The sequence below is a fragment of the Periplaneta americana genome, chromosome 15, assembly GCF_040183065.1.
Source record: "Periplaneta americana isolate PAMFEO1 chromosome 15, P.americana_PAMFEO1_priV1, whole genome shotgun sequence".
NCBI lineage: Eukaryota > Metazoa > Arthropoda > Insecta > Blattodea > Blattidae > Periplaneta > Periplaneta americana.
The window spans coordinates 182,649,433-182,671,329 of record NC_091131.1 but is presented as its reverse complement, the minus strand read 5'-3'; the positions used below and the strand labels follow the sequence as shown (position 1 = coordinate 182,671,329).

General features: G+C 29.4%; 1 long non-coding RNA gene across 1 annotated transcript in view; it reads left to right on the top strand.

Annotated features, from left to right (window-relative positions):
• LOC138715568 (uncharacterized) overlaps positions 1 to 15,537 on the top strand; it is a 73,187-nt gene extending 57,650 nt beyond the window's left edge. Inside the window, exons 2-3 of the long non-coding RNA XR_011336461.1 lie at positions 14,756 to 14,980; positions 15,271 to 15,537. This is a non-coding gene — a long non-coding RNA (uncharacterized lncRNA). The remainder of the gene's footprint in view (positions 1 to 14,755; positions 14,981 to 15,270) is intronic.
• The last annotated feature ends 6,360 nt before the right edge of the window (positions 15,538 to 21,897 follow it).

The following is a 21,897-nucleotide window of genomic DNA, read 5'->3' as shown; positions in this document are numbered from 1 at the left end:
ATCTTGGGATAATTTGGGGTAACGTGGGATAATTTTGAGTAAGTTGGTGAAATTTGGGGTAACCTGGGGTAACTCGTATCTTGGAGTAATGTAGGGTAACTTGGAGTGATTTTGGTTTACAGGGTAATTTGTGGTAATTTGGGGAACTTAGCGTCATTTGGGGTAACTTGGGGTAATTTCGGTTAATCTGTGGAAAGTTAGGGTAACTGGGGTCATTTGTGGTAAAATGGGGTAACTTGTGGGTAATTTGGAGAAACATGGGGTAACATGAGGTAACTTGGGGTAACATGGGTTAATTTGGGGTATCTTTGTGTATTTTGTTGTGACTTGGGGTAATTTGGGGTAAATTGGAGTATTTTGGGGTAATTTTTGGGTAACTTTGGGTTATATGTTGTGACTTGGGTAATATGGGGTAACTTAGGGCATCTTGGGGTTGTGGGGTAACTTTGGGTAACTTGGGATAATGTGGGGCAACTTGGTGTAATTTTTATAATTTGGGGAAATTTGGATAACTTTGTATAATTTGTGGTAAATTTTTGTGTAATTTGTGGTAACTTGGGGAAATTTGGGCGTAAATTTTAATTTGGGGTAACTTGGTGAAATTTGGAGTAACATGGGGTAATTTACGGTAACTTTGGGTAAGTTGTTGTGACTTGGGATAATTTGGGGTCGCATGGGTCATCTTGGGGTAATTTGGAGTAAATTTGGGTAACGTTGGATAATTTGGGGTAGCTTTGAGTATTTTTGGGGTAATTTGGGGTAACTTTGGGTAATATGTTGTGACTTGGGGTAATTTGGGGTAACTTGGAGTATCTTGGGGTAACTATGGGTAACTTAGTGCAATTTGGGGTAGCTTTGGGTAATTTGGGGTAACTTGGTGTAATTTTTTATAATTTGGGGAAATTTGGGTAACTTTGGGAAATTTGAGCGTAACTTGTAATTTGGGGTAACTTGGTGAAATTTGGAGTAATATGGGGTAATTTAGGGTAGCTTTGGGTAAGTTGTTGTGACTTGGGGTAACATGGGGCATCTTGGGGTAATTTGGGTAACGTGGGGTAATATGGGGTAACTTGGAGTAATTTGGGTTAACTTGAGATAATTTGGGGTAACTTAGGGTAACTTGGGGTAATTTTGGGTTACTTGGTGTAATTTGTAATAACTTGGGGTAATTTGTGTTAATTTGGTCTTAACGTGAGGGTAATTTGCAGTTACTTGGTATAATTTTGGGTAATTTGTGTTAACTTGGTGTAATTTGGGGTAACAAGCTGTAATTTGGGGTAACGTGGGGTAATTTGGTGTAACTTGTGGTAATTTGTAGTAATTTGAGATAACTGGGGTAACAGTGTAATTTGCGGTAACGTGGGGTAATTTGGTGTAACTTGGGGGTAATTTGGAGTAACATGGGGTAATTTGAGGTAACTTGGGGTAAATTGGGTTAATTTGGAGTAAGTTGATGTAATATGGGGTAACCTGGGGTAACTTGGAGTAATGTAGGATAATTTGGAGTAATGTATTGTAACTTGGAGTAATTTGGGGTAACTGGGGGTAATTTGTGGTAATTTGGGGAACTTTGTGTAATTTGGGTTACTTGGGGTAATTTCGGTTAATCTGGGGACACTTAGGGTAACTGGGGTCATTTGTGGTAAAATGGGGTAATGTGGAGTATTTTGGGGTAACTTGGAGTACCTTGGGGTAATTTGACGTAATTTATAAGAACCATATTTAATTTGGGGTAATTCAGGGGAATTTATGGTAAGTTAAGCTAATTTTTTTAAATTTATTGTAACTTACAGTTACTTTGTGTAATTTAGGGGAACTTAGGTTAACATAAGATAATTTTGAGGTACATTGGGAAATTGGGTAATTCAGGATAATTTAGGGTAACTTGGGGTACTTTAGCGGAACTTAGGGTGAGTTGGTGATAATTGGGGCAAAATGTGGTAGGTTATTTAAATTTAATTAATTCGCTTATATAGTTATTTACTTATTTTGATCAATTACATTATTTATTTACTTGATTGATTTAATTCCTTCCAGTAAACCACTACAGGTTGCCATCGACAAAGAGTACCATGATACAATGCCTTGAGGCTTAGTGATAAATTGTTGTTAGAGTGAAAAATAAACAATTTGAATTATATTGAAACACATGATATTAAACGAAGTAACGTCAAGGAGATGCGAATTAGTCCTGGTCCATATGTATGATGCCTGAAAATAGCTATTGAGCCTTTGAGTGCTGCAATTGTTAGATATCTTAAAATATTTTTATGCAGGCCAAAAGATTTACAGAAGTCGACTAGGAACCGTGGTATGGTCCCACCGGCTCCTATCATTAGTCCCGTAATGACGAGGGATTCCAGATGGTATTTGTCCTTATAAAAACTGATGGAAGGTTCATATATATTCCTTTTTTCCTCATGTACTTCTTCTGGCTGGTGTTCGTGCGATTGGAATCTCACAGTAGGGTCTATGATGTAACCTTCAAGAGAGGGGGATTTAAATGCAATTATGTCGATTCTTCGATTACTGCCCTCACTGGATATGCCGTGTACTTCTTCATATACTGAATAGCCTTTGTTCCTTAAGGCAGTTGCTATTATAGATCTTACTGTATGATGCCCCGTATTTCGTAGAAGTTCACCGTGTGGATAGGTCCCTCAGGACATGGGCAAGAGTTTCAACCTCCCTGTCGCAACGTCGACAGAGATTACTGCCCGAAGACCTGCCAGGTACACTACGCACAGCTGATACGTTCGCATTCATCTTGATTGCTTCCCTCCACTCACTACAGGAAAGACCCTTGTGATTCCGGATCCACTTATTGGCCGGGGTATATTGTTGGTATCAGAGCACGCCTTTGCCTTTATGTTTTTCTGGCTCCAGTTCTCAAACGCTTTTTATCTTTGTACTTGCCGTACCTTTGCGTATCTACAGTGCCGTATTTGTCTAAAATATTTTGTGATTCGGGGATATTGAGTGCTGTGAGACTGGATGTAATTTCTTGGGTTAATTGCCTTGTAGCATGTAGGAAGGAATTATTTGATTTAAGCAATATCTTACATGCATTTATATGTTGTAAGTATAATTCCCATGCTGAACAAAATAAATCTAATCCCTTGAATTTTGTGTGTGTATGCAACATATATATAGGAAGGTCGTTAGGCAGTTGCAATATTTCTTTCAGCACACGCCTTATCATAATATTTGCATCCACAATGAATTTATTACAAACTTTTTTTGGAAGCTCTGTCTGAAATATTATATATTACTGTAGTCTAGGACAGATTGAGGTGTTAATGATGTATTTTTGATCCGCTTATAAGTATGGTGAAGAAATAAGCAATTCTACGTTTGTTCTTAATTTAAGTCAATATTGAAAGTTGATCAAAATTAATCTCGTCATAAAAATTGACTCCTAGATAGCGAATGAAGTCACCTTTTTGCAAACCAGCTATTTCATTTCCAGACGAGATGTTGAAATTTTCTTCAAACAGCTGACCCTTTTTAATACACATGCCTTTACACTTGTTAATGTTAATATCTAGTCCGATTTCATGGAATTGTTGAACTGCGTGATTGAAGAGTGTTAAAGAGGATTTTTTGTCTTTACCAATGATAACAATATCATCTGCGAAGCCCATTACAGTTAATTGATCTTCAGATGGACTTAAGGTATGTGAATACCTCTTTTTGTAAAATGTTTATTACAAATGGTACACTTTATTCTGTTTGAAGAATTAACAAAAGATGTGGATGTACATGGATTAACGTCAATTTCATTCATGACAACATTATAATACTGGTTGCCAATGTAAACAGTTCTTTCATGTGGTTATCAATATTCTATATAGAAGAAATAAATATATAAAACTTACATTAATTTTATTCTAATGTATTTAATTTTATCAACTTGTTTATTGATTTACTTATTTACAATTAATTAAATTAAATTTAACTTCATTTAATTTATATATTTATTCATTTATTTAAATTTTTAAATTTAATGTTATTTTATTTATTTATTTAATTTATTTGATTTATTTATTTTTATTTTATTTATGTATGCACTTATTTATATATAACTTAATTAATTAATTAATTTACTTATTTATTTGAATTTAAATTAACTCTATTTATTTATATTCAATTTTATTTATTTATTTTACTAATATTTTATTTATTTATTTATATTTAATTAATTTATTTATATTTAAGTTGTTTAATTCATTTATTTATATATTTATCTTATTTATTTATTTACATTTAATTTGTTTAATTAATAAATTATTTTATTTATTTGTTTATTTATTATTTTATTTAATTTATTTATTTACTTATTTAAATTTAATTTAATGTAATTTATTTATTAATTTATATTTAATCTATTTAATTTATTTATTTATGGAACCACCTCACGTACTCTAATCTCAAACGGCTGGAGAGAGTCAAAGCAGCCTACCTGAAAAGAACGCTCTGCATCTCAAAATACACGCAAAGCAGAATAGCATATATCTTAGCAGACACAACCTACTTCATAGGGGACCTGATGGCAACTCACAGCCTGGTACCAACCAGGGGCGAAGCTGAAGGGTAATCTGTGAGCCTTAGAATACCCATGGGATTTTCAAGAAATAAGCGCATTTTCATTTTCCTGTTTCCATTGGTATAAGTAAATGAAATCTCTAGTTTTCGGTATTACGCTCTCTAGTTACGGAAGGATTGACGCCAGCTCCTCGGCGCGGGACCAGCGCACAACTACATTATGGCTACTCACCAATGAGTTATACACTCACTGAATGAGGAGACTGCTTCAAATCAGGCTCGCTGCAGCTGATAGAGAAAGCATATGCGCATGCGCCAAGCGGAGTGCTTGCATACGTCACTAATGCTAAACCGTGTGCTGTGAAGTCTGGAAAGAGCCTAGACTCTGGACATGCTCCGGACGTGTCATTCAGCGTTACCAACCTTAATACTAGTGAGTCTGCTACAAAGGTCCGAAATTCAGCTACAAATACCAAAATGAAGCAACACACATTCACAGAGTAATAACCAGAATCTATGACCTATGCTATAGTTACAATGTTCGAAGGCGGATGTGTTGGAAATGTCATTAATTAATTTAGGGCCAGTTCATTTTTGTTGCATAGTCGACTCCCAACAAAGACACTGTCAGGTGTCGGCGAATTCACGAATCCAGGAATTGACCATTAAACAATGGGCTCAATTCACATAACAGGAAAAGGAAACTGAAAACAATAAAGTTTTCCTTGCCATAAATAATGGTCGCAGTGTCCGGAATTCAGTCCTAACTTAAATTTTCTATTATGTTTTCGTAATTTTTTTGAGGAAGCGAGAAACTTCTTATGGTTATTAGAATGTGAGAAAATAAAATTTGATAGAAGAACGTGTTTACAAATAAAATCGAGTATTCACAAATGGTCATTCGATCGAATCTCATTCGGCTACACTTTGCCATTCGACTGCGACCATTCTGCTAAAAGCTACGTTTAGCCGAATTCGGCCATGGTTGGCAAAGCTGCAGTCTGTCAGTGTGTGAGAAATTATGGTATAAAAAAAAGTATCGCAGATCTTTTTGGCCCCTGAAATTTTAAATGTTAAACAAAGAAGCGAGTCACTGTCCAATTTGTATGTCTCCCAACCAGCTGCAACCCCCTACAGACACCATCCTGCCAAACGCCGTGACAGTAGAAGTACACTCAGAACTCGTGTAAATAGTCATATAATGCCAATAAGTTAAGAAAACCAAATCTAATAAAACGTTGCAGACTGTGAGTTTATTGTTATTGTTAGAAATTTTTTCCACAACACTATCACTACTGCTTTCATTGTATTTTGTTATTATTATGATCTCCATTTGTCAAAGTCGTCAATATCAATAGCGGTCTTTTGCATTGACGTTTCTTCCCTGATAATCCTTCAGCTTCATGTTATTTTTGTTCAGGCAAAATCCTCTTCACCTTTGTTTTTCTTATTTTTTAAGTAAATTATTTTACAATGCTTTATCAACATCTTAGGTTATTTAGCGTCTGAATGAGATGGTGATAATGCCGGTGAAATGAGTCCAGAGTCGAGCACCGAAAGTTACCCAGCATTTGCTCATATTGGGTTGAGGGAAAACCCCAGAAAAAACCTCAACCAAGTAATTTGCCCCGGGAATCGAACCCGGGCCACCAGGTTTCGCGGCCAGATGCGCTACCGTTACTCCACAGGTGTGGCCTTCACATTTGTTAGACATCTTGTTTGCATCTGCTACTTATTTTTTACTATTCTGGTTATTTCCTCATAAAATTTTATACATTAAGAACGATCTCTCTTGTTCATCCTCTTTTAGTAGACCTACTGTATTTTAGTTTAAAAGTAATGGAGGCGTCTCGCCTACAGGTCGATTTCTTCTAAGCAAGTGAGTATACTTTCCTTGGTGTCAATGTTCCTCCCTTGTCTACCCGAGTCCCTTTGCTTGACCCAATCCTGCACAGGACCATCACCATAAAGGCTCGCTTGCTAACGTCCTCTTTCCTCACAAGTGACAAAAAGATCTGCAATACTTATACTAGAGGACAGTATTCATTTTTCGTCGGTCTGTTTCCGTAAAGTGCAGTTGTGTTCATTATTATCGTGTATCATCCATTATTCACTTTTCGTTTTTATTCAGTCAACTGTGGGTGCGGTATTTCGGTACTACGAATACACTTATAGTATAGAATTCGAATTAGATTAGCTACTGAAACGAACGTGAAAATTGAAAATACATTTAACGGTTGGTAAAGAATACTTCGTGAAAACGAACTTTTTCTAATGACACTTTTCGACGCAGGAGCATGACTGTATTGGTTAGCAGCAGCGTCTTTAAATAACCACGCGATGAAGTGAAGTGAGAGCGGTATTTCAGTTCATGTTTGTTTGTGAGTTTAAAAACATGGATCAGTGTAGTGATCTAATAGTGTATCTGAAATCAAGACCATTTTCTTCGTTGCCCTATGAAGAGAAATGTGCAGTGAAAGAGAGAAGACCAAAACCTCATCTAAACATTGTACAGCGTGATAAACATCAGTCAAGTAAGTTTCAGCCTCAGTGGTATGAGCAATATGAATGGTTAACAGCAAGTGTAACGACCGGCATGATGCATTGTTACGTTTGTCTTCTGTTTGGTGGTGAAGGCGATAATAAAGAATGGAGTGAAACTGGGATTGCATGTATGAAAAAGCTTCTATCGTAGAGCACGAAAACATCAAATTTCTAAGAAACATATTCTTAATTGAGAACGATATCATCTTCTGGGACAACTCAGAATAGAGCATGCTCTATCAGAAGCGGCTCGGCTCTCGAGTCTCAAGCACAACGAAATGGTGAGTCGCAATAGACGATATCTTGGCAGACTAATTCAAGTCATCTGCTTCTTAGGAAAGCAAGAGCTCTCATTTCGTGGACACGATGAGAGCGATCAGTCAGAAAATAAAGGCAATTACCTAGAAATATTGGACATGCTTGCGCAAGAAGAGCAGTTTGTTAGAGAAAAGTTGGAATCCATATCGGGCTTTAAAGGGACTTCAAGTGAAATCCAAAATGAATTAATTGAATGTGCAACATTAGTAGTCAAGGAAACAATTCAGAAGGAATTAGACTTGGCGGAATTCGTGTCAGTTCAAGCAGATGAAACACTAGATGTGTCTTGTAAATCACAGATGAGTGTTATATTTCGTTATTGTGTGAACGATTCAGTACAAGAACGGTTTTTAGGATTCTTTGATGTATCAAAAGACAAAACCGTCGAAGGTTTATCAACTGTTATCTTGAATGTGATGAAAGACAGCAAAGTTGAAAATAAGCTCATCTGTCAAACTTATGACGGTGCTTCAGTGATGTCAGGCTCTCGTGGTGGGGTTAATGCAGCAGTGCCCTAATTCAATGTTCATTCATTGTTACGCCCACAGACTTAATCTGGTACTTTTGTATGGTGCCAAAACGATTAAGAAAGTTCGTCTCTTTGTTTATGATTTGACAGCCTTTCACACATTTTTCAGTAAATCTTCAAAAAGATCTATGCTTTTAAGAGAGGCAGGTTTCAAACTCCCTCAAGCAAGCACTACGCGCTGGAATTATCACTCTAGAGCTACAGCAACTATAGCTGCTCACTTGCAGGAACTAAGAAGAGCGATGTCTCATATTATTGACAATGATGAAGACTGGGATGGAGATTCCTATAATGGCGCTGTTGGTTTGTTAAGAAGATTAGAAGATCCAACCTTCATTTTCTTGTTGTGTTTTTATCAGAAAATATTTGTTTACATTGGCCACTTATACAGTGTGTTGCAAATAAAGTATACATCAAATATCAGCATTTGCAATCATGAAGTAAAATATGCTATAACGAATGTAAAATCTCTTAGAAATCAGGAAACTGTTGAGGAGTGCATCAAAGATGCTAAGGTGCTGAACAATGAGGCAGGATCAGGATCATTTATGACACTACAAGTCCTAGCTTTTGAAATAATGATGCCATAGTGACACAGATGGAATCGAGATTTGAAGATCTTAAAAGCTTTAATTTTGTTGACTTACTCGATGAAAAACAGTTCCCTGCTTATAGATCAGTGTTTCCGTTACTTAAGTTGAGTGCATTGGTAAAAAATTATCCATACTTTGACAGTGAACAGCTTCAAAATGAACTCACAAACGTTTATTCTGACCAAACAAAGCATTTGCCTGCAGGTTTGTTGCTGAAATATTTTTTGAACAATGGCTTAGAAAAAATCTATCAAGAAACAGTGCGGCTCATAAGACTGATTCTCACCTTCCCTGTATCTATTGCGTCGAGTGAACGAAGTATGAGTGCATTGAAGAGAGTTAAGACATTTTTAAGGAACTCCATGTCAGATTCTAGACTGACCAATTTGAGTAATCTGGCTATTGAGAAGGGTTTGTTAAACAGTCTTTCCAGGGACGACCTCTTCAAAGAACGCATCATCGACATCTTTGCAGAGCGAAAAACACGCCGACTGGAGTTTATCTACAAAAAAATATAAGGTATGAATTTTAGAATACCCAGTTGCATGAATGTAGCTTCGCCACTGGTACCAACACCACAAAGCATCAGATTCCTGGAAGACAGGCGACAAACAGCAACAGACATTAACCATAGACTCCTCAGCGATGACGAACAGCGAATGGACCACCTGCGCCATCTGTACAGCCCATGGACTACATCACCGAATATGCCTAAGCAAGGGATACCACAGCCCACCGACGGATGTCAGTGCACCGTATGTGGAGGACCCTGTGATACGTATCACATCATCGAATGCAAAGAAAGAACATTGACACTGTCCCACTATGCAAGCAATGCTAACTTTACTTAATCGTACTTATGTACACAGTGTGTTCAATAAATATATTATTATTATAAATCATTTATCTAATTTATTTATATTTCATTTTTTTATTTATTCATCTATTTTATTTATTTATTTAAATTTAATTTCATTCTATTTAATCATTTATTTATATTTAATTTATTTAATCAATTAATTAATTTATTTATTTATATTTAATTAGGTTATTTATTACTTATTTATCTATGCAGTATATTTATATTTTATTTATATTTATTAACTTTATTTATTTATTCATTTATTTAATTAATTTAATTTATTTATTCACTTAAATTTAATTTAATTGAATTTACTTATTTATTTACATTTAATTTATTTATATACTTATTTATTTAAAGTTTATTTTATTTATTTATCTTTAGTATATTTAATTATATTTAACTTATTTAATTTATTTATATATTTATTTATTTATCAAATTTATTTATATTTAATTAATTCATTTATTTATATATTTTATTTATATTTTACTTCCATTTAATATACTTAATTTATTTTGATTTATTTTTTTCATTTATTTATTTATATTTCATTTATTGAATTAATAGATTTAAATTTAATTAATTAATTTATATATATATATTATTTATTTGATTGGTTTATTTATATATTTATTTATTTATTCATTCATTTATTTAATTAATTTAATTATTTATTCATTTATATTTTATTTATATATAATTATTCATTTATATTTTATTTATTTATTTATATTTAATATACTTAATTTACTTATATATCTAAGTAATTTGTTTTCAATTAATTTATTTATTTATGTATTTATTTGGTTATTTATTTCTTTAATATATAGAATTAATTTATTTTGGTATATTTAGTTACTTATTTAATTTATGTATATATATTGTTTTTTAATTTATTTATTTATTTATTTACATATTTATTTTCGTTTGCTTATTTTAATTAATTTATTTAATTTGTTTAATTTTGTTAATTTATTTATTTATTGTATTTTAATTTATTTTATTCTATTTATTTTGTTAATTAATTAATTTATTTTATTCAATATCATTTATTTACTTATTTTATTTTACTTATGTTATTTAATGTATTTATTTTAATTTAATTAATTAATTTTTTTAAAATTATTTATATATTTATTAATTTTATTTACTCTAATTTCTTTTATTTTAAGTTATTTTATTTTAATATATTTTAATTAAATAATTATATTTAATTTATTTTATTTATTATATTTACTTAATTTGTGTATTTATTTTATTTTAATCATTTATTTACTCTATTTTTATTTATTTATTTTTACTTAAAATTTATCTATTTTTTACTTCTTATTCATTTATCTTATTTTATTTATTACAACTTTATTTATTTAATTTACCTTATTTTAATTTATTGTATTCTATTTATGCTTATTTATTTATTTTCATATATTTAATTATTTTATTTAACTTATTTCAATTTCAATATTATTTAATTTAATTTACGTATTTAATTTATTTCTTTAAATCTATTTAAATATTAATTTTATTTCAATTTGTTTTATTTATTTTATTTTAATTATCTAGATAATTTAATCATTTATTTTATTCAACTTAATTTATTTATTTATTCATTTTTATTTATTTATTCTTCTATTTTATTAATTAATATAATTATTTATTCTATTTTATTTATTTTAATTTATTTTATTTTATTGATTATAATTAATTTGTATCATTTATTTTAATTAAATCATTTTAGTTTATTTATTTTTATTTATTTAAATTTATTTATTTATTTTAGTTTATTTCTTTATTTTAATTAAATTCATTCACTTATTTTACTTTACATTTTATTAATTTACTTCATTTATTTATATTTTAATTAAATTTATTCATTTATTTTAATTTATTTCATTTCAATTTATTTAAATAATTTTATTCAATTTATAGTATTTATTTATCTTATTTTTAAGTTTCATTTTTATTCAATTTATTTTATTTTAAGTTCTTTATTTAATTTATTTCATTTTATTTAATATACTTTATTTAATTTTGTTTATTTTATTTATTTTATTTATGTTATTAACTTACTTATTTTATTTACATATTTAGTTTGTCTTAATATCTTTAATTTAATATATTTAAATAATTTATTTATTCTATTTACTTTAATGTATTTTTTATTTCATTTTAGTTTATTTATTTCATTTCATTTATTTTCATTAATTTAATTTCAATTTATTTATTTATATAATTTATTTTATTATTTTATTTATTTTAATTTAATTATTTATATTTTATTTGTTTTAATTTAATTTATTTACTTATTTTATTTATTTATTTTATTTTTATTTACTCAAGTTATATTTTTTCTTTATTGTGCTAAAATAGCATGTTTGACTACTTAATTAATTTATTTTATTTCATTTATTATTTACTTTATTTATTTATTTGATTTATATATATGTACTTTAATTTACTATATTATAAGCTATTTATTTAATTAATTTAATTTAATTCAATTAATTAATTTAATTATTTTATTCATTTATTTATTTTATTTATTCATTTTATTTCTTGATTTATTTAATTTAGTTAATTAACTGAATTTAATTAAGTAATATATTTATTTTATTTTAATTTATTTAATTAATTTATTTATTTAATTATTTTAGTTTATTCATTCATTTAATTAATTTAATTAAATTTATTTAGTTTATTTAATTAAGTAATTTAATTATATATTTATTTCATTTTTTATTCAAATTATTTAATTTAAATTATTTAATTTACTCATTTATTTATTTTATCTATTTATGTAATTTAATTTATTTAATTATTTAATTAATTTATTTTATTTTATTTATTTCATTTATTTAATTGATTTACTTTATTGATTTAATTTAATTTATTTTTTTTATCTATTTTTTTAATTTAATTTATTTTATTCATTTAATTACTTTAATTTATTTAATATAATTTAATATATTTATTTTATCTATTTAATACCTTATTTAATTAATTTATTTAGTTTTACTTATTTATTTAATTTAATTTATTTAATTCAAATTTTTAAATTCAATACATTAATTAATTTCATTTTTTTTATTCATTTATTTTATTTTTTCTTAATCTACTTATTTTACTTTATTGATTTATTTATTTTATTTAGATTATTATTTTTTATTTTAATTCATTAATTTTATTTATTTATATATTTAAATTATTTAATTTAATTTACATAATTTATTTAATATAATTTATTTAGTTTATTTTATTTATTTACTTATTTGTTTATTTAATTAATTTATTTATTTAATTTGCTTATTTATTTTATTTATTTATTTATTTATTTTAATTCATTCAATTATATTTATTTAAATTATTTTATTTTATTTATTTAATTCACTCATTTATTTATTTATTTATTTTATTTATTTAGTTTATTTCATTTATTTACTTATTTGTTCAGTTATTTAATTTATTTAATTAATTTTATTCACTTTTTTATTTTTTCAATTTATTTATTTTATTTTATTCATTTATTTCATTTAAGTTATTTAATATATTTAATTTATGTAATATATTTATTTCATTTTAAATTTATTTATACTTTATTTTATTTTAATTATTTATTTATATTTAATTTTATTTTAATTATTTATTTATTTACTTATTCATTTATATATTTATTTATTTGTATTTAATTTAATTCAATTTCATTTATTGATTTATATTTAATTTTATTTAATTAATTTATTTACAATTTAATTGTATTTCTTTATATTTAATTATTTTCTTTGATTTATTTATTTATATTTAATTTGATTCATTTATTTATTTTATATGTATTTTTGTTTATTTATTTATATTTAATTGTTTTTATTTTATTTATTAATTGATTTATTTATTTATATTTAATTTCTTTTAATTGATCTATTTTTGGATTTATTTATATTCAATTTTATCTTAATAACCTTTTTGTTTATATTTGTGTTAAATTTATTTATTTATATTTAATTTTATTTAATTGATTTATTGATTTGATTTAATTTCTTCCCGTAACCACTACAGGTTGCCATCGACAAAGAGTACCACGACAGACAGACAGACACATAGATAGTTTATTTTATTTTAATTTATTTAATTAATTCATTCATTTAATTAATTTATTTATTTAATTCATGTACTTAATTAATTTAATCAAATTTATTTTATTCTTTATTCAATTAATTTATTTAATCTATTTAATTTACTTATTTATTTTATTTATTTATTTTATTTTATTTATTTAATTTATTTTATTTATTTATTTCATTTATTTTTTTAATTTAATTTATTTTATTTATTTAATTTATTAGTTTAATTTATTTATTTAATTTATTTAATATAATTTATTTATTCATTTATTTCTTTATTTTACTTTATTTATTTAATTTATCTAATTATTTAATTTAATTTATTTACATATTTATTAATTTTATTTTATTTAATGTATTTATTTGATCTATTTAATAATTTATTTAATTAATTTATTTACTTATTTATTTAATTTTATTTAGTTACTTATTTAATTTAATTTAATTTATTTAATTCAATTTATTTAATTCAATACATTAATTAATTTATTTTTTTAATTTTATTAATTAATTTAATTTTATTTATTTAGAACACTTTAAAAATGTGGACATATTCCAGGAACTAAAAATGGATCCTATAGTTAATATTGTTCAACAATATCGACTTCAGTGGAAAAAACATGTCGAAAGGATGGATCGCACTAGATGGCCTAAACAGATTCTTACTTATGTACCAAGAGGAGTGTCATTTACAGCAATAGTGAATAGCATGTCTGACCTTGAAACGAGAGGTCCCGGGTTCAAATCCTGTTTGGGACAAGTTAACTGTTTGAAATTTTTTACAGGGTTTTCTCTCAACCCAATAAGAACAAAAGCTGGGTAGCTTTCGGCGCTGGACTTGTAGCCTACTCATTTCGCTGGCATTACCACCTTCATCTCACTCAGATGCTAGATAACGATCACATCTTCAATTAAAAGTTATTTATTATTTTTATTGTAATTATTTACAAGACTATAAACAGTGAGTTCATTATGTCCCTTTTCACACTGCGTATTGTGATATTTCTCTCTGTGATATTAACATTTTATATAATGAAAAATAAAATTAGTTAGAATCAGTGTCTGCAGCTTCACGCACGTGCTGGTCCCTTTCAATTGGTTTCGGGGGACTTTAAATTGTTACAGCACCAAAATAAGTACGGATTTAGAAAACTGAAACATTGCTCTTGAATGTCGCTTCATGTGTGCAAAGAATATTGTGATGAGATGAAACCAACGGTTTTTATGTGACAATCAATTGCAGAAAACCACAAGACTCTGAACATCATCTCCTTCAAGCTGCTGGTGCATGGTGATGTGGTAAGGAACCCTCCACACCGTTGTCTGACTAATATCAGATTCCCTAGCAATTCTCCTGGTCGAGTCGTGAGGATTGACAAGAACGGCAGCAATGACATCAGCAGATCTCTCGTCTGTCACATCTATTTTGACTGGTTAGGCTGCAGCTGTCCAGTTGCTGTACATGAAAGTATGCTACTTTGTATTGTATATATTTGTATAGTTTTGGCCGATGAATTGTATATGCTTTAAATTGAATAGTAATCTATATAGCTCTACTGATAAATTGCTTGTGTTTGTAATTTGAAGTAGTTTGCATGATATGTATTATCAATTTCTGTATATCACAACTGGTTGAATTGTTTATGCCTTAAATTTAATTAACTTGTTTTGTATTATAATATAGCTCAACTTATGAATGATCGTTTGTGTTTGTAAATTTAATAATCTGATTGGCTATGTATTGTATACTTTTACTAGAGCCATCGATGTAGCTCAGTCGGCAGACTCACTGGGCTGCTGATCCGGAGCTGCGTTCGGGCTTGGGTTGGATCCCCCTTTGGTCTTTGGTTTCTTCCGAGGTTTTCCCCAGCGGTGGGACTGAAGCCGGATGGTCTATGGCGAGTCCTTGGCATCAACCCCTTTGATTTGATTACCTGGTTGGCTTTTTCCGAGGTTTCCCCCACCAAAAGGCAAATGCCAGGTAATATTTTGGCGAGTCCTCGGACCTCATCTCATCTCACTACATCTCGCCAAAATGTAAATGTAAAAAAAAATGTAAAAAATTGCACACAATTGTAAAAATTGTAGAAAATTACTAAATTGTAAAACTATAAAAATTTGTAGAAATTGTAATTGTAATATTGTAAAATGTTGACTTGATCCACATCTTAAAGCTTCATTGCTCATGTAAGATCTATGGAATAAAATAAATGAATGAATGAATGAATGAATGAACGAGCACAAGACTGACGAGCACTTTGCGGTTATAAACACTGGGCAGCCCGGAAGCTTCTACGAGATTCGCCCACTATCACCAACATAACAAAACCTTCTTGAGTTGTGTAAACCATTACTGTTTGTAGTACGTAGTAGGTATTTGTAATCATTCTTAACTTTTAGATATTTATTTTATTAGTCACAAAAGTAATTGCATAACTTGAAAAATGTACTTACGTAGGTACAGAGAAAACAAAATACTTTCTTCTTAATGTAGGCCTACATTGTTGGGCAATTCCATCTGAGCTTATTACCTGGCTAAGTGCACTGGCCGTACTGTATTGTGGTGACTAAAGGAAATGCTGCTGTGCGAGCAAAGAGAAGGGGTAGTTTACTTGTATTCACCCCTCGACGGTGCTGCCGGCCACCAGGTCTATACTCAGCCAGGTAATTGTGCGTGTGTAGGCCTACTGTGTTAACATTAAATGAAATAATCTTGTTTATATTTTCTTCTTGTAACATTTCTCAATATTAACGATTAGCTTCTCGTACGTTTCCTTATGGGAAGATCAGGAATTGGTAAAAACGTTTCTTACGTACGAAAGCTGTTTGTTTTCAAGAGCTCTATCAAATGCTATGCTATTTCACCCGACTCCCATTTGAAATTATAAAGTGATACGCCACTGACCCTACTTCCTGTTAGGGCTGATTGCTGAAATCAAGCTCAAGTGAAAGTTCACATGTGGTTTAGTTTAAATATTTTTGTCTCGGAAAATTTTAATGCACTAGTTTTCAAAATAAATGACTGTTACGGGTGATCTCAATCACCCTGTATAAGTACATTTTAATACTAAACATGTTTCTGTATCCCAAAACAATGAATTTTGATCCCTTCTACAAGAGTAAAAATTAAAGAATATTTTTAAAAAGCATAATTCTGAAAGAAGAATGTATGATGTAATGTGGAAGAATAAATTAAGCGAGTCTGATTAAATTTACGTACTGTAGCAGAAGAAATTAAAATTAACGAAAGAATACAATTTAAAGACGAAATACCAGCACTGTACTCGTGGGACTACAGATCCAAATTTCTATGACTAGAAATTGTAAATCCTTAATTATATGACATTACATTGCTTCTACTCACTGTTATGCATAATGTGATTTTATAGCAGTAAAAAAGCTGAAAAAGTAATAAACTTTGGAAATTTAGTTATAAATCTGTTGAATTCTAACAAAACTCTAGCAAAGTCACATAAAATAATCAGTAATCGATTTATTAGTTCGCATTTCTAGTTACATTAGTCATCCAAATTAATCTGAATTAAAATGAAAAGTTTACAAGTAAATATGATGAAAGTACAATAATAATTTTTGTGCGAGATCGTGCGTATTTGCTTGGTTTCCGCACAAAACCAATCCACGGAAAGTCTAAAATTCCACATTCAGTATTCCCAACCTAACACACATAACAATTTCCCTCTTCTTACCGCTTAAGTGACATATTGATTTTACTGCTTAGGCTTTTAACATATTATTTTTAGAGACGTTCAATATAGTCATAATTATAAATTGGAAACTTACCACTGCAATTTCACCTAAATTGCACTGTTAATTATTTTTTTAAATATTTACAAAAATTAAGTAAACTCTACAACTCCACTAAAGTTACTGCATTCGTGATGCATTAAGGAAGCAGTGAAAAAATCAACAAAATTCCAGACTCATCATAGACTGGGGAAAAAAAAAAGACATGTATATCACGGCCTGCTGGAGTATAGTAAACACAGAAAACATTTTAAAGCAACAATGTTGAAGATAGATATTTTTGTTTTGTAAATTTGCCGTCATTGAACAGAAACCAAGATGGAGATTTCATTGCAACTAATTAGAAATTCCTCTTTCAGGTATGTAATAAACGATCTTCGCACAAAATAATGTACGATACACGAGCGGTATGTTTTCTTTCAATTCTCGGAAATTCTCGGAAACTTTTCCTCGAACATGAAAACTTCAACATACCGCTCTTGTAACGCATATTACTGTTACAGTCCATATGTACATTATTCTTAATAAAGCAGTCTGCATTGTTATATAATCAAGATCATACATCATACATCCACTGGTTTAGTTGCACGTGAACGCATCACAATGCCATTCCGAAAAATAAAAGTGTATGCATATCGGAACGTGAGGATGCCAAACTTGACACCCAGTACAAGTTCATTTGGCGATTGCAAAATTGATCAGCATAGTTCCTGCAAATATTCCTTTCAACTAAATCACTGCATGCTTCAATACTTACTGGTATTGTGATGCAGACATTTCAGTTCGCACTTCCAGTACCTCGAAAATTGTGATTTGTGTATTTCCTAGTAAAATACTGCTGTAAAATACTTGAACAAACAGGCGTCAAAACCTTTGATAATGTACTATTTCGTTATTAGAATTTCATACTTCCAACTAGTAAAACAGCGTTGGAAATAATTTACAAAACTAATATGTGATTTTCGACACACGACAATATTTCACTACATGTGTGAATTACAATATGATGTACATTAGCAATACCTTTTCCAGTCTTTATCTAAGCGAATTCAACGTTTCTCTTACTGGTATGAAATTTAGTGCATCTTTTCCAAAAATATAATATTTTCAAAAAGAGGAATGTGTGTGAAGAAAACTATGAATCACTATATTACTGAGATAATGTATTAATCAGACAGTGCAGAGGATTTTACTGAACGTTAAGCATATGTCAGTTGCAGGGGGGTCTCTCCCTCTGCATGCCAAGGACATAACGTCTTGTCACTGTGTAGGGACCGAAAATCCGCTGTCTGGTCGCGACATACAGACGGAATGATCAAATGATATGAAATCTAAAAATATTATGATAACAGTTATAATGAGAACTGATGTGAATGAAATTAATAATGTATAGTCAGTGGCGACTTGCTTTATTGAACATATAGCAGAGCATCATCTCCTTAAATCGAATCAATCTTACTAATGTTAATAGAATACACACCAATTTATGCTACACATTACGTGAGTCTTTGAAAGACACTAGAAGAGCAAGTGCAATTGTGTAGTTCTCTCAGAGGCTCAGTTCAAATGTGCCATATTCTTCTATTCCAGCCCCTAAGCAGAACAGAATGAATGTTACCTACTGACATTAAGCGGATGATGATTCAACACCAGACATTTAATTCCTTGGTCATGTTAGGATGGCACCAGACCATCACTTGACACAAACATAAGATAAAGAATACATTCCAGGTTATTGTGCAACTAGTTCAGAGTTGATATCCATAGTGATATTCCCCAGATACAGCGAAAAAAACAAACACAATAATAATGATGATAATAATAATATGAATTTATTTTTGTCGCTGATATGGTACACAGGTATTGAGTACAACAGGTTCCTGAATAAGGATTGCAGCTGTTTGAGTTTTAAAATTTCTAATTGTTCAACAAGAGTTCGCAAAACAATCCAAACTATTGAAATTATGAATTGAATATATACAAATTGTCGTTTTTCTGTTGTTATTATTATTATTATTATTATTATTATTATTATTATTATTATTATTACTAGCCATACCCATGCGCTCCGCTGCACCCGTTAGAAATAAATATAAAATAATTACATAATTAAAATACGACATTTGATCCAGGGAACATTCGTGTTTGATTGAAGGATAAATCGTTTAATATGTTACTTAATTTAAATTGCATCCAAATAATTAAAATGCGATCATTTTGGTCCAGAGACACTCACTTGGTGCAATGACAATTCCTTTAACATGTTTCTTAATTTTTATTACATGCAACCATAGTTTAATGAAGATTGACATCATTTAGATTTAATGTGTATATTTTATTTTACTTGTTATAGGTTTCCATTGAATTATGGTAATAACTTAATTTTAACCCTTGTTTTCTACGTATTCAGTAAATGGCACTTGGCCCACTATGGTACTGAACCCTTCAAATAACTTAAATTATATTATATAATATTACATATTATATTATATCAGAAGTTACTGTAATAACATTATAGCATTATGTCCATCTAGAGAAACTACACTTTCCAGTGGTGAAATAATAATTAATTATACAAATCGGTTAATTTAGCTTCCGATATTACTTCATACAAACACAGAAACATTCTCTGTAGGCTATCTTTCATAGCTTTCGATTGTTGCTGTCCAAGGCCCCTTATAGTCTAAATCATTTGTTTTTTAATTCATTACACGGCCTTAGATGGCAGTTTTTTTATTTTAAAACTCATTTATCTCATTAAATATCAGTCCTATCAAAATTTTTCAAGGAATAAAACTTATCGCAAATTATTTTTAAAGAAACTTTTGTTATGTAACATTTTTCACAAAAATCAATAATAAGCGAGATATTTCGATTTATTTAATTCAGGCCCCCTTATAACCCCCCTTTTAAATGTATTTTGAATGCCATATAGCCTAAAATCTAAGTTACAACGAACTTAATTTATATTCCAATTTTCATCGAAATTCGTTCAGCCATTATCGCGTGAAAAGGTAACAAACATACAGACAGACATACAAACAAAAATTTCAAAAAAGCGATTTTCGGTTTCAGGGTGGTTAATTATATATGTTAGGACCAATTATTTTTGGAAAATCGAAAATTACCAGAAAAATTTCGGCTACAGATTTATTATTAGTAATAGATTATTATTATTATTATTGATGCACTACCGAATTTCTGACCACAAGATGCCACTGACAAAGAATTTATCATAGCAGTAAACACAATTTAAGAAACACATTACCGGTACTATCAATTTCTCAAATTCCATAATGACAAGAGATTCCATATGAATGTGAAATGTTTCAGAAATACGTTAAACATAATGAATATGAAGCTTTAATGAGGAAATTGCTTCAGGAAAAAATGTCAAAATTTATGAATGGGAGTAGCCCCTAATGTTATCAGTCTTATACAGAAGTGTATGTATGAATGAATTTGAGGAACCTTATTTCAAAATAAACTTTACCCTCTGAATCTCTTTTCGGCTGTTCAAATGTGAAAGTTATTCTTGGTGCTAGGGGATATGTTACAATTCTGGCTGACAAGAACAGACACTTTTTTCACAGAAAGATGATGGACAATTTTATTGAGAACCCTAGGACCAACTTTCCCAACACTGTCTTTGTCCTTCACAGATTTTATTTTAACCCATTATGAGTTTGTGGTAACACAAAATTACACCATTGGAAACATTTTTCAAGCTCCCTTTCAAAATTCTGTACATTTTTGCAAAATTATCCACGGATCTAAGTAAAAGAGATTTCAAGCTTTAAAATGATGTATTGCACAATTGTCTTTCACTCACTTTATGTCTGGTCTCTTCTGACTGGCTTCACCCCTAGCCAAAAGTGCCGTCGTTTTGGTAGTGCCGGTTATTTGGGTGCTGGATATGAAGGATTTTACTGTATATAGATACAAGCTTAGATTAGATTAGGATAGATGGGATGGATTGGATATATCAGACAGACAAGCAGATATAGATACAGATATAGGTGGACGGGCAGGCAGGCAGGCAGGCAGGCAGGCAGGCAGGCAGGCAGGCAGATAACAAGAGAGAGGGGAAAGTGAGTGAAGAGTTCTATACTAAGTTTAGTTAATATCTAAAAGATACATTATGTTGCAATATTTAGTTTTATTCATAACACCGTTCTGCATGGATTTTGTTGTTTTGAAATAAATGAGCATTTCTGATTCACAATTTCACACTGATTGCAAAAATGAAATCTGTTTTCGCATACATCAGAATATTTTACAATTCAAAATTTTATGTTTTCAATATTTTTCGTAATATAGTAATATTACAGTGTGCTTGTCGTTTGTTAAAAAGGCACAACAGCTTATAATTTAAACTTTATTACTTAAAATGTGACATAATATATTTTATTATGTTTGTATTTGATACTTATTAAAATCTACTGACTGTATCCACCCTTAGGGGATGTACAAAATTGTACCCTTTCCCTTACAATTAACTGAAGTTAAGACATCCGTTGTTTATTCTTGGAGATTTTTATCTGTCTGCACCCAACATTATCTATAGACAGGATGTTGAAATGTTTAGTGTCTCAGGTCATAAAAAATTATGAAGGAAAT